We start from the raw sequence: 14,309 nt of genomic DNA, 5'->3' as shown, positions 1-14,309 counted from the left end.
CATCTGCAAGCAAAGGTTGATTTCTCCGATCGTGGCCCTCTAGGACCCATCAAAAGCCTTCACATTCATGTTTCCTGCCCGTATCTCATGGAAACCTTAGTCCAACCTTTTTAGGGTGTCCAATGGACAATTATTTAGGCTCGAACCTCCATTAACCAAGACCCTGACAATGAACTTGTCTTCAAATTGTACCGTGATATACAGTGCTCGATTGTGATTCCAACCTTCGAGCGGTAGCTCATCTTCATGGAAGATAATCTTATGGCTCTCCAGCACTTGACCGACCATGTTGGCCATTTCTCTACCAACGATGTTATTGGGTACACAAGCCTCACTCAGTACTTTCATCAAGGCGTTCTTGTGTGCCTCTGAATTATGCAATAGTCATAGGATAGATATCTGAGCAGGGACTTTGTTCAGATGGTCAACAACAGCGTATTGAGGCAATCTACAAAGGATTTTAGTAGATTTGGATGGATGAATTATGCAATAGTCATAGGATAGACATCAGATTTGGATGGATGAAGAAAATTTAGGCATGTTGTCTAATGATAAATTGAGGCAGTTTTTGAAAGAACTTGTTTTAGGGAAAATAGACCATTAATCAAACCAGTTTTGAAGTGAACTAAATGTTAACCGGATTAGTTTATCTAAACTAAACTAGTTGAGACATATAGGTAGAATTGCTGATGTTGTTCCCTATAGGCATGATCTCTAATTTTAATACTAATTTTAGAGACTTGCAGGCAAGATGACAAATGAAAAGCATATAAACACTTGTTATAACAGAAGCTGGATTGAATTATGTCCTATAGGCATGACATCTACTTATGAAACTGATTTAAGACCTATTGATCATGATTTCTATTAGGGCATCAATTGAGACCTATAGGCATGATTTCTAACATGGTGAGACAATCATAACAAGATGTAAAAGTCCTATAGGCATGTATTCTACTTGGAAAGGCAATCATATCAAAATGTAAAGTCCTATAGGCATGGTTGCTACTTATAAAGGCAGACACAACAAATTGTAAAGTCCTATAGGCATGGTTCCTACCCGTATTACCCCACAAACATGTAACTACCCACCCTTTCACTAGTTACCCAATATTCGGTTACAAATTATTATAGACCATATGAATGAATTACATAAGTAAATAAGAAAATAAGAAGTTATTCTATAGGGAGCCTACGGATAGGCCCAAGTTTCCAAAGCCTTCAATAACCTCAAATACCTCAATTCTATAGACAATGTCATAGTATAGGTGCATCAAAGTTCCCTAAGGATCTGAAGGATCCCGGGCAGTGCTTACACCTAGACTTGGTAACCAAAATGAATAAGTGCAGTGTGGAAAGGCTAGCCTCAGTATACTAGAGTTCAAAGGGTTCTCAAGAGGATCCCAAGGCAGTACACATACTGGAGGGGGCAGAACTTATTGACTTAAGAGTAGAGTGAAAGTGCTTGACACAAGTTGAAAGGTTTTAATAGGAAAACTGTATTAAAAGGGAGTTTGTTTGAAATAATTTAGTAAAACAATAGAGACAGTTTGAAAAGAGAGTGGAGTAGTAAACAACAGTCCAAACATAACACCCTTAAGACAGGTTCATACACAGCCAGGAGTCACAGAACCAAAGCAAGTTCAGTAGTCACAAACAGGGGTCAAGGGATTGGAGATACATGGGACACATGATTGTAAAAACATAACAAACAAAGGTCTTAGGAATTGGTACAGACATGCTCAGACACAACCGATCTGACATAGTCACATAACCAGCAATTCTTAAGGGGTTCAGTATAGGATCAACATGATTCAAGAATCAATCCTAGAATCATACAAGTTCAAGAGTGCAAACTACTTTACAAGGAGATTCGTATCACAGTCCAGATAGTGCAAGATTACATAGAAGAGGTAGCATGCTCATACTGATTCTAAGGAAGGGGAGTTCATAACATGTTAATCATGTAAACATATCAACTACAAGTTTCATAGCAAAACCATAAATAGAAGCAAACTAGAAACAGGATGATCTGAAGCAATAAAAGAACCATATTGTTGTTGGAACTTGAATTGAAACTAGAACATACCAGTAAAGAAGACAGTAAGCAAAGTGAAGGAGCAGTAGAACACAATGGTTAGCCTTGGCTTGTAGCCGGCTAACTTAGAATAGTAGCAAGTAGCACAAAAGACAGTAGAAAGTTTAAGTATGAGAGAGAGATCTTTTGAACCAAGAGTGTTCGTGTGTTTGTGTTAATGAGAGAGTATGTATATATAGTAGTTTGAAATTAGATGAAAATAAGGTAAGAATCATAGTAGCATAGTAATTATGGAACTCATAATCAATTAGAGCAAAGTCAGGACAAGTACTCCCTTAAGTTAAGGGAATTAATTCAAATGGTAGGAACAAGTAGCATATAAGGAAAAAAATCAGTGTATGACTAATAAGGAAAGAATTCAGTAAGTATAGGATAAACAATTAGGGCTAAATTCAGAATACTCTTAATTAAGGAAATAGTCGGTAAGAATAAAGTACCACAACAAACACGGTAGGCAAATCAATTAATTTGAATAGAAGAGGTAGAAATTTAGGGTTTAAAGGAAGATCTTTCAATCAAACCATAAAAACAGGAAATCCAGAATCAATCAAAGGGGAAGTCATGATTTAGTACTCAGCATATAAATAGAGTAAAATAAAAACAACCTGTCATAGCAAATATGCAGGTTAAACAGTATCGATAGAAAGAGGAAAGTCTGAACAATCAAGATGAACATAAACATACAGAGATTATATAAGTTAGGCATAAGAAACTCAGTAAAAAACACATTCGAAGTGAAACATTCATATAAACTCAAACAAGAACAGCCTAGTCACAAAATCCAACGAAGAAACCTAGAAAAAATTAGGGCTTTCAACATATGAAAGTTGAAGAGATGGTAAAATCATAGAATCAGTCGTAATATGCAAGAGATAGAAGTTTAATCATAAAGAATAGGTTTAAAGAAGGTTTTAGAAGAAGTTCCGAAAACCCTAATTTTAGAAGAAGGTGAAAACACTCTGAAATAGATGATTCTTGTATAGAGTTGCAAGGATAGTGTAAAACATCAAATAAATAGACTCAAATCATTTAAAAATCGTACAGATCTAGGAGATATAAGCAAAAATAGGGTTTCTAAGTAGATATGAAAGAACGTGTCTAAAATCTCAAGGATCGCAACAAGTACAACATGATTTCGCTCGGAATCGTACTGAAGTAGCCAAGAACAGACCAGATGGCAAACCCTAGATGCAAGTCAGCATGTCCCAGGGCTTTTGAAGACATCAAAGAAGGCAAGCATGGGAATAGAGGAGCCATTGAAGGCTTATGAGGTGAAGGGAGATCACCAGAGAAGACCGGAGAAGGGAGTCTGCAGTTGAAGGAGCTAGGGTTTGGTTGAGGGGTTGAGAGAGGAGAGGAGATGAGAGAATACAGAGGCGGCAGATTTGGGAAATGAGATAGGGTTAGGGGGTTGTTGGAATTAAAAATGCTAAGAACAGATAAGGTCCGTTGATCTTTTAGAACAACGGTCAGGATTTGATAGGTCTTGGGTCGGGTAGGCAGTTTCAGGGTTTGAGTCGGGTGTTTTTAATCTGAAATTGGGATGGGGTTGGGTTTAAATTGGGCTATAATTGAAATGCAAATCTGGCTATATTTTAAATAGCCAATTTTCCCTATCTAATTTATAATAAATGATAAACAATTTCTAAAAAATAATTTCATGTACCAAAATGGTTTAAAATAGATATTTAACATTTTAAAAATATAGGAGATCAATTTTACACATATAAATGTAATTATAAATATTGCAATTATATGCAATTTAGCTTTAAAAATACGAAATGCAATTATAAAAAATGCATAAAAATATTTTAACCATATTTTGGCATAAATATAGAAATTAAATGAATAAATTACCACAACAATAATTTGAGGGATAATTATTGGGTATTTTATGAATAAAAGGGAAGGAAATAAATCAATTTAAATCTTTAAAATTATGAAAAAATTATAAAAACCTTGTGCATGCTTATATATGCATGAATATGTTATTTTGAAGGTATCTATGCATATAAAAAATATTGAAAAAATTGGGTATCAATAGCAGTAAGAGATTTGATCGTTCCTCATATTTAGTATCTGGTTAGAATTTCAAGGCCTCAGGTTCACAATATAGGGGTGAGTCAAATCAGATGAGATCGTCGGTTCCACGGTGTGCTTAATGTGGTATGCAGCATACCTGTGAGCACCTAATTTTTGACAATATTTAATTTTTGTCACTTCTTCTATGTAAATATTTTAGGGGGTTTTAACCTACAATTTTTTGATTTGTTACTCTTTAAATTATAGGGTGAAAATCAAAATTTTCAAAGGTGAATTATTATTATTATTAATATTATTTTTGTCACGACCCAATCCCCGAACCCGGTCGTGATGACGCCTCTCGTGAAGACAAGGCCAGCCAGACCAAAACGGAACACCTCTTTTAAACAGATAATTATCATAAACAGTAATAACATATAATATAATACTCATAAATTGCGGAATTTTAACGTTAACAATAGCAGGAACCATCCTGACACAACCCAAACCGGGGTGTCACAAGTAATGAGCTACTACAGAATCTGCTATAGGTCTACAAAGTACGGAATCTGATACAACAGTCTGAAGAAAACATAAATGATAGAGGAAAAGAGAGACAAGGGGCTGCGGACGTCAACAGCTACCTCGTAACTCCAAATCACTACCTCGCCTGGAAGGAATCAGCGCTCAGGTGCGGACTCTGCTATACCTGAATCTGCACACATGGTGTAGGGAGTAATGTGAGTACTCCGACTCAGTGAGTAATAATTACAAATAATGGCTGAAAGTATGAAAACATGTAAAGGCACAAAGCAATTCCATATCGAACAGTAAAATCACCTAAAGCAGTAAAACAGTGAAGAAATCAAATGATATTCCTTTTTAAAACAAGTAAAACATGTAATTTAACAGGTAATTAACAAGTGGAAATCCGCCCCTCGGGCACAGTATCAATCGCTCAGGATAGTATCAGCCCCTCGGGCTCACTCTCAGTACAGTATCAGCCCCGCGGGCTACCTTACAATCACTCAGCATAATGGTTAGCCATTGTTACCTGACCAACTTTCATCAAACAGTGTCATTGTTACCACTGTTTCAAATCACATGGGTACCCGCCCTCACTGTGGATGTGCAGACTCCGGAGGGGCCCCTTATGGCCCAAACGCTATATCAAGCCACCTCGTGGCATCATCACTCAGCATATCCTCACATCACTCAAGCCACCGCATGGCATAAATAGTATCTCAGGCCCTCAGCCTCATATCACTCAACATATCCTCATATATGGCCCTCGGCCTCACTCAGTCTAGAAATCATCATAAGCCCCTTAGGCATTAGTAAAACAGTAGTTCTCAGCCCAAAACATGATTTAGAAATATCATTTAAGTTTCAAATCTGAGTAAAAGTGGCTGAGTTTGTAAAACAATAGATATCAACAGGACTGAGTTCAAATAATAAGTCAAGTAGTGAGGAAACACTGATAAAAATCCCCGAAAGATTCAACTAGTTGGCACGAAGGCTAAATATGGCAATCAGCCCAAATCATGATGATAATAAATGAATTTCAGTCAAATATCCGGTAAAGTCACCAATCGGGATGGACCAAGTCACAATCCCCAGTAGTGAAAGACCCCACGTTCCTCATCCAGCGCGTATCTTGCCTCAATATAGCACTACGATGTGCGAATCCGAGGTTTCAAACCCTCAGGACATCATTTACAACCATTACTTACCTCGAACTGGCTAATTCTCTAGCTCACGACGCCTTTGCCCCTTGAATTGGCCTCCACGCGCGTCGAATCTATCCAAAATCAGAACGAATACGTCACAATATGCTAAGGGAACAAAGCCCAAGCGAAAACATTCGAAAAATATGAAAAATCTCAAAATTAGCAAAACTCGAGCCACGGGCCCACGTCTCGGAATCGGGTAAAATTTACATTTTCAAAATTCTCAAACCCTCACGAGTCTAACCATACCAAAATTATCCAATTCTGATACCATTTGGTCCTTCAAATCATCATTTTACATTTTTGAAAGGTTCCATAATTTTTCTTCCCAAATTCCATCTCAAATCACGAATTAAATGATGAATTTAGTGATAGATTCATGTACTCCAACCAAATCTGAGTTAGAATCACTTACCCCGACCAATTTCTTGAAAAACCTTTGAAAAATCACCAAAATCCGAGCTCTCTAGGTCAAAATATCAAATAAAATCCAAAACCTCATATTTATAGAGTACCCCTCGGATTCCGACACCGCTGACCGCACAAAAATGACCGCGGTCCGCGCAAAACCGGGGGGTCCACGCAAAAATGACCGCAGTTGCGCAGGTCTTGCTCTCCAGGGACAGGCTTTAGTATTTTGGCCATCACTTTTGCTACAGATGTCCAAATTGTGATATCTTTACCTTTCTGGAAACTAGACACGAAGGGCTACAACTGTCGTTTTTGAATCACCTCAACATTCCTTGTGGATCAAAAGATATGAGCTTCCGAAGTAGGACCATCAACCTGCAGTCTTCATGACCGCGGACGCGGCCACTTTGACGCGGCCAGCACTAAGCCAGCGCGCCCAGCGCGAAAAGGAGCATGGTCCGCGCCAAAACTGCTGCTCCCTCCATTTTTCTAAGTTCCGGGGTGTCCGTACTCGCTCAAAACTCACCCGAAACACACCCGAGACCCCCGGGACCTCAACCAAAAGCACCAACGCATCCTAAACATTATTCAACCTCGTTCCAATCATCAAAACACCTCGACTAACACCAAAATCATCAAATCACATCGAAATCAAGCCTATGAATCTCAAGAACTTCCAAATTCCATTTTTGATCAAAAACCCAACCAAACCACGTCCGAATAACCTCAAATTTTGCAGACAAGTCCAAAATGACATAACGAAGCTATAGAAACTCTCGGAATTCCATTCCAACCCTCGGATCAAAATCTCACCTATCAACCGGAATTCGCCAAAATACTAACTTCACCAATTCAAGCCTAATTCTACACCGTACCTCCAAAACCACTTTCGATCACTCTCCTAAGTCACAAATCACCTCCCGAAGCTAACCGAACCATCGGAACTCACATCCGAACCCTGTAAAACATAAGTCAACATCCGGTTGACTTTTCCAACTTAAGCCTTCTTAAAAGAGACTAAGTGTCTCACTTCTTACCAAATCCTCTCCGGACTCGAACTAATCATCTCTATCCCATAAAACACAGATAACGAAGCATAAAGAAATTGAAATGGGGGAAATGGAGCGATAGCTCATGAGACGACTGGCCGGGTCGTCATATCCTCCCCAACGAGTCAAGAAACATACCTGAAGCATCAAACAGATGAGGATATCTGCTCCGTATCTCCCGCTCGGTCTCCTAAGTGGTCTCCTCTACGGGCCGACCACTCCACTGCACCTTCACTGAAGCTATATCCTTTGACCTCAACTTCCGAACCTGGCGACCCAAAATAGCTACTGGCTCCATATCAAAGGTCAAATCGTCATCCAACTGAACCGTGCTGAAGTCCAAAACATGAGACGGATCCCCAATATACTTCCGGAGCATAGAAACATGAAATACCGGATGCACACTCGACAGGCTGGGTGGTAAAGCAAGCTCATAAGCCACCTCCCCATTCCTCCGAAGCACCTCAAAAAGCCCAATGAACCGAGGACTCAACTTGCCTTTCTTCCCAAATCTCATGACACCCTTCATGGGCGAAACCTTCAGCAGGACCTTCTCACCGACCATGTAGGACACATCTCGAACCTTCCAGTCCGCATAACTCTTCTGACGTGACTGCGCTGTACGAAGCCTCTCCTGAATCACCTTCACCTTCTCTAAGGCATCCTGAACCAAATCTGTCCCTAATAGTCTAGCCTCGCCGGGCTCGAACCAACCAACCGGAGATCTACACCGCCTCCCGTACAAAGCCTCGTATGGAGCCATCTGAATACTCGACTAGTAGCTGTTGTTGTAAGAAAACTCTGCAAGTGGTAGAAACTTATCCCATGAACCTCCAAAGTCAATAACACAAGCACGCAACATGTCCTCCAATATTTGAATAGTACGCTCGGACTATCCGTCCGTCTGAGGATGAAACATTGTGCTCAACTCTACCTGAGTACCCAATTCTCTCTGCACGGCTCTCCAAAACTGCGAAGTAAACTGAGTACCTCTATCTCAGATAATGGAAATAGGAACGCCATGCAACCGAACAATCTCCCGGATATAAATCCCTGCCAACCGCTCTGAAGAATAGGTACTACACATAGGAATGAAGTGCGCAGACTTGGTCAGCCGATTCACAATCACCCAAATAGCGTCGAACTTCTTCAAAGTCCAAGGAAGTCCAACCACAAAGTCCATCGTGATTCTCTCCCACTTCCACTCGGGAATAACCTTCTGCTGAAATAAGCCACCCGGTCTCTGATGCTCATACTTCACCTGCTGACGGTTGAGACACCGAGCTACACATCCCACAATATATTTCTTCATTCTTCTCCACCAATAGTGCTGCCTCAAATCCTGATACATCTTCGCGGCACCCGGATGAATGGAATACTGCGAGCTATGGGCCTCCTCCAGAATCAGCTCTCTAAGCCCATCCACATTGGACACACAGATCCGGCCCTGCATCCTCAACACACCGTCATCACCGACGGTCATATCTCTGGCATCATCATGCTGAACTCTGTCCCTAAGGACAAGCAAATGCGGATCATCATACTGGCGCTCTCTGATGCGATCATATAAAGAAGATTGAGAAACCACACAAGCCAACACTCGACTAGGCTCCGAAATATCCAACCTCACAAACCGATTGGCCAGGGCCTAAACATCAACTGCAAGAGGTCTTTCCCCAACTGGAATATATGCCAAACTCCCCATACTCAGTGCCTTTCGGCTCAAAGCATCGGCCACCACATTGGCCTTTCTCGGATGGTACAATATAGTGATATCATAATCCTTAAGCAACTCCAACCATCTCCGCTGCCTCAAATTAAGATCCTTTTGCTTGAACAAATGCTGAAGACTGCGATGATCAGTGAACACCTCACAAGATACGCCATACAAGTAATGCCTCCAAATCTTCAATGCGTGAACTATGGCAGCCAACTCCAAATCATGAACGGGGTAGTTCTTCTCATGGGGCTTCAACTGCCGAGAAGCATAAGCAATAACTCTACCCTCCTGCATCAACACACAACCAATCCCAACTCTTGAAGCATCACAATACACAATATATGAACCTGAAGCTGATGGTAAAACCAACATTGGAGCTGTGGTCAAGGCTGTCTTGAGCTTCTGAAAGCTCTCCTCACACTCGTCCGACCATTCGAATGGAGCACCCTTCTGAGTCAACTTGGTCAAGGGCGATGCAATGGATGAAAATCCCTGAACAAACCGGCGATAATAGCCTGCTAACCCAAGAAAACTACGAATCTCTGTGGCTAAGGACGGTCTGGGCCAACTCTGAACCGCCTCTATCTTCTTCGGATTAACCTGTATACCCACGCTGGACACCACGTTCCCCAAGAAAGCCACTGAACTGAGCCAAAGCTCACACTTGGAGAATTTTGCTTAAAGCTTATCCTCCCTCAGTCTCTGCAACACAACTCTTAAATGCTCCGCGTGCTCCTCTTGACTACGCGAGTACACCAGAATATCATCAATGAATACAATAACGAACGAATCCAGATAAGGCCGAAATACACTGTTCATCAAGTGTATGAATGCTGCTGGGGCATTGGTTAGCCCGAAGGACATAATAAGAAACTCATAATGCCAATATCTGGTCCTGAAAGAAGTCTTAAGAATATCTGAATCCCTAATCTTCAACTAGTGATAACCTGAATGGAGATCAATCTTGGAGAACACCCTCGCTCCCTGAAGCTGATCAAATAAATCATCCATGCGAGGCAAAGGATACTTGTTCTTGATTGTTACTTTGTTCAATTGCCTATAATCAATGCACATTCTCATCATGCCATCCTTCTTCTTCACAAACAAAACTGGTGCACCCCAAGGGGACACACTAGGCTGAATGAACCCCTTATCTAGGAGTTCCTGAAGCTGTTCTTTCAATTCCTTCAACTCTGCTGGTGCCATACGATATGGCGGAATAGAAATGGGCTGAATGCCAGGTACCAGGTCAATACTAAAATCAATATCCCTGTCCGGTGGCATGCCCGATAGGTCTGCAGGAAAAACATCGGGAAAGTCCCTCACAACTGGGACAGAATCAATACTAGGAGTCTCAGCTCCAACATCCCTCACAAATGCTAGATATGAAAGGCAACCATACGCTGAGCCTTCAAGAAAGAGATCACTCTACTAGGGATATAATCAGTCACACCACGCCACTCGATCCGCGGTACACCCAGCATAGCCAAAGTGACTGTCTTAGCATGACAGTCTAGAATAGCACAACACGGAGATAGCCAATCCATGCGCAAAATAACATCAAAGTCCACCATGCTCAATAGAAATAAATCAACTCGGGTCTCTAGACCCCCAATAATCACAACACATAACCGGTACACACGGTCCACAATAATAGTATCTCCCACCAGGGTAGATACATGAATAGGTAAAGAAAGAAACTCTCGGGGCGTACCCAAATAATGAGCAAAATATGAGGACACACAAGAATAGGTGGAACCGGGATCAAATAATACCGAGGCATCTCTGTGGCAGATTGGAACAATATAGCTCTTAATTGTGCAATCAACTTAATTAATAGCAAACTCCCTAACTTGGATCACAGCCATATAGCAAAACGCACGCAATAAATCATAACGCACATACTCTATTGTTGTTGTAATACCATAGTGAGATTGAACTCACTCCTTCACAAGCTTGTGGAAATACAAATCATCTGGAATTTCTAACTCTTCTGCAATTCTTGTATTCACTCACACAACAGTTAAGCCCACTCTCTAGGCAGCACCATTTAGATTTCAACGCATATTCTTCACTTGTAAATGAGATCTTCTAATAGACAACATAAGGATCACACCACCTTAGAACACTCCGCAGGAGATAACCCACCTGTTATGTTTCCAATTAACATTTTGTATACCTTCCACTGCCATACACATTACACAGTCACTTAATCTTCCTAAGTCCAAACTCATACCGTAACATAAAATTTACTTCACTCTCAACTAGGAGTCTTGAAAAGATTCTTCACACGCCTATAATCCCGGAACTACACTTCCACTCACAATGGAAATCATACACTTAGTAGTCCATCTATCATCTAGAAAATCTTCCTCAACACTTCCAGGTCATATAGAAACATCACGCAGAATTAGCATATTCATCACATAGGTATCCAGCCATCATTCCCACTATTAGGGACAATACTGAACATATAAGTTCAAAACACTTGCTCACACAATCAGCGCCTCGATGCTCAAGACATAGGCAAAAATCCGGCCTCAAGTCCTTCAGACTGGCCCAACATAAACTCACAGAGATTCCATCTCGCCCATCGATCGGGGGATCACATGCCATCAAGGCACATCTGATACTGAGCGCTCATGTGCGCGTACGAACACGTGGAAGGAATTTCAAGAGTTACTTTTCAAGCTGAATCAAGGACGCACGATAAGAATTCAAGAATGTGAAGTTCTTTCCTAAAGGTTCTGCAGCCTCTCGAGGATAAATACAGACGTCTCCGTATCGATCCGCGAGACTCTACTAAACCTGCTCATGACTCGTGAGACCTAAGTAACCTAGGCTCTGATACCAACTTCTCACGACCCAATCCCCGAACCCAATCGTGATGACGCCTCTCGTGAAGACAAGGCCAGCCAGACCAAAATGGAACACCTCTTTTAAACAGTTAATCATCATAAACACTAATAATATATAATATAATACTCATAAATTGCGGAATTTTAACGTTAACAACAGCAAGAACCATCCCGACACAACCCAAACCGGGGTGTCACAAGTCATGAGCCACTACAGAATCTGCTATAGGTCTACAAAGTACGGAATCCGATACAACAGTCTAAAGAAAACATAAATGATAGAGGATAAGAGAGACAAGGGGTTGCGGACGTCAACAGCTACCTCGTAACTCTAAATTACTGACTAGCCTGGAAGGAATCAGTGCTCAAGTGCGGACTCTGCTATACCTGAATCTGCACACACAATGCAGGGAGTAATGTGAGTACTCCGACTCAGTGAGTAATAATTACAAATAATGGCTGAAAGTATGAAAACACGTAAAGGCACAAAGCAATTCCATATCGAGCAGTAAAATCACCTAAAGTAGTAAAATAGTGAAGAAATCAAATGATATTCCTTTTTAAAACAAGTAAAATAGGTAATTTAACAGGTAATTAAAAAGTAGAAATCCGCCCCTCGGGCACAGTATCAATCGCTCAATATAGTATCAGCCCCTCGGGCTCACTCTCAGTACAGTATCAGCTCCGCGGGCTACCTCACAATCACTCAGCATAATGGTCAGCCATTGTTACCTGACCAACTTTCATCAAACAGTGTCATTGTTACCACTGTTTCAAATCACATGGGTACCCGCGCTCACTGTGGGTGTGCAGACTCCGGAGGGGCCCCTTACGGCCCAAGCACTATATCAAGCCACCTCGTGGCATCATCACTCAGCATATCCTCACATCACTCAAGCCACCACATTGCATAAATAGTATCTCAGGCCCTCGGCCTCATATCACTCAGCATATCCTCACATATGGCCCTCGGCCTCACTCAGTCCAGAAATCATCATAAGCCCCTTGGGCATTAGTAAAATAGTAGTTCTCAGCACAAAACATGATGTAGAAATATCATTTAAGTTTCAAATCTGAGTAAAAGTGGCTGAGTTTGTAACACAATAGATATAAACAGGACTGAGTTCAAATAATAAGTCAAGTAGTGAGGAAACAGTGATAAAAATCCCTGAAGGGTTCAAATAGTTGGCACGAAGCCCAAATATGGCAATCTGCCTAAATCATGATGATAACAAATGAATTTCAGTCAAATATCCGGTAAAGTCATCAATCGGGATGGACCAAGTCACAATCCCCAGTAGTGAAAGACCCCACGTTCCTCATCCAGCGCGTATCTTGCCTCAATATAGCACTACGATGTGCGAATCCGGGGTTTCAAACCCTCAGGACATCATTTACAACCATTACTCACCTCGAACTAGCTAATTCTCTAGCTCACGACGCCTTTGCCCCTTGAATTGGTCTCCACGCGCGTCAAATATATCCAAAATCAGAACTAATACGTCACAATATGCTAAGGGAACAAAGCCCAAGCGAAAACATTCGAAAAATATCAAAAATCTCGAAATTAGCAAAACCCGACCACGGGCCCACGTCTCGGAATCGGGTAAAATTTATATTTTCAGAATTATCATACCCTCACGAGTCTAACCATACCAAAATTATCCAATTCCGACACCATTTGGTCTTTCAAATCATCATTTTACATTTTTGAAAGGTTCCACAATTTTTCTTCCCAAATTCCATCTCAAATCACGAATTAAATGATTAATTCTGTGATAGATTCATGTACTCCAACCAAATCTGAGTTAGAATCACTTACCCCGACCAATTTCTTGAAAAACCTTCGAAAAGTCGCCAAAATCCGAGCTCTCTAGGTCAAAATATAAAAAAAAAAACCAAAACCTTATATTTATAGAGTACCCCTCGGATTCCGACACTGCTGACCGCACAAAAATGACCGCGGTCCGCGCAAAAACCACCGCGGCCGCGCAGGTCGTGCTCTGCAGGGACAAACTTTAGTATTTTGGACATAACTTTCGCTACTGATGTCCGAATAGTGATATCTTTACCTTTCTGGAAACTAGACACGAAGGGCTACAACTGTCATTTTTGAATCATCTCAAATTCCTTGTGGATCAAACAATATGAGCTTCCGAAGTAGGACCATCAACCTGACCATCAACTAAGCCAGCGCGCCCAGCACGAAAAGGAGCGTAGTCCGCGCCAAAACTGCTGCTCCCTCCATTTTTCTATGTTCCGGGGTGTCCGTACTCGCTCAAAACTCACCCGAAACACACCCGAGGCCCCCGGGACCTCAACCAAAAGCACCAACGCATCCTAAACATTATTTAACCTCGTTCCAATCATCAAAACACCTCGACTAACAACAAAATCATCAAATCACATCGAATTCAAGCC

Source organism: Nicotiana sylvestris, chromosome 8 (assembly GCF_000393655.2).
Source record: "Nicotiana sylvestris chromosome 8, ASM39365v2, whole genome shotgun sequence".
NCBI lineage: Eukaryota > Viridiplantae > Streptophyta > Magnoliopsida > Solanales > Solanaceae > Nicotiana > Nicotiana sylvestris.
The sequence above is the reverse complement of the archived record's forward strand: the minus strand, read 5'-3'. Positions refer to the sequence as shown.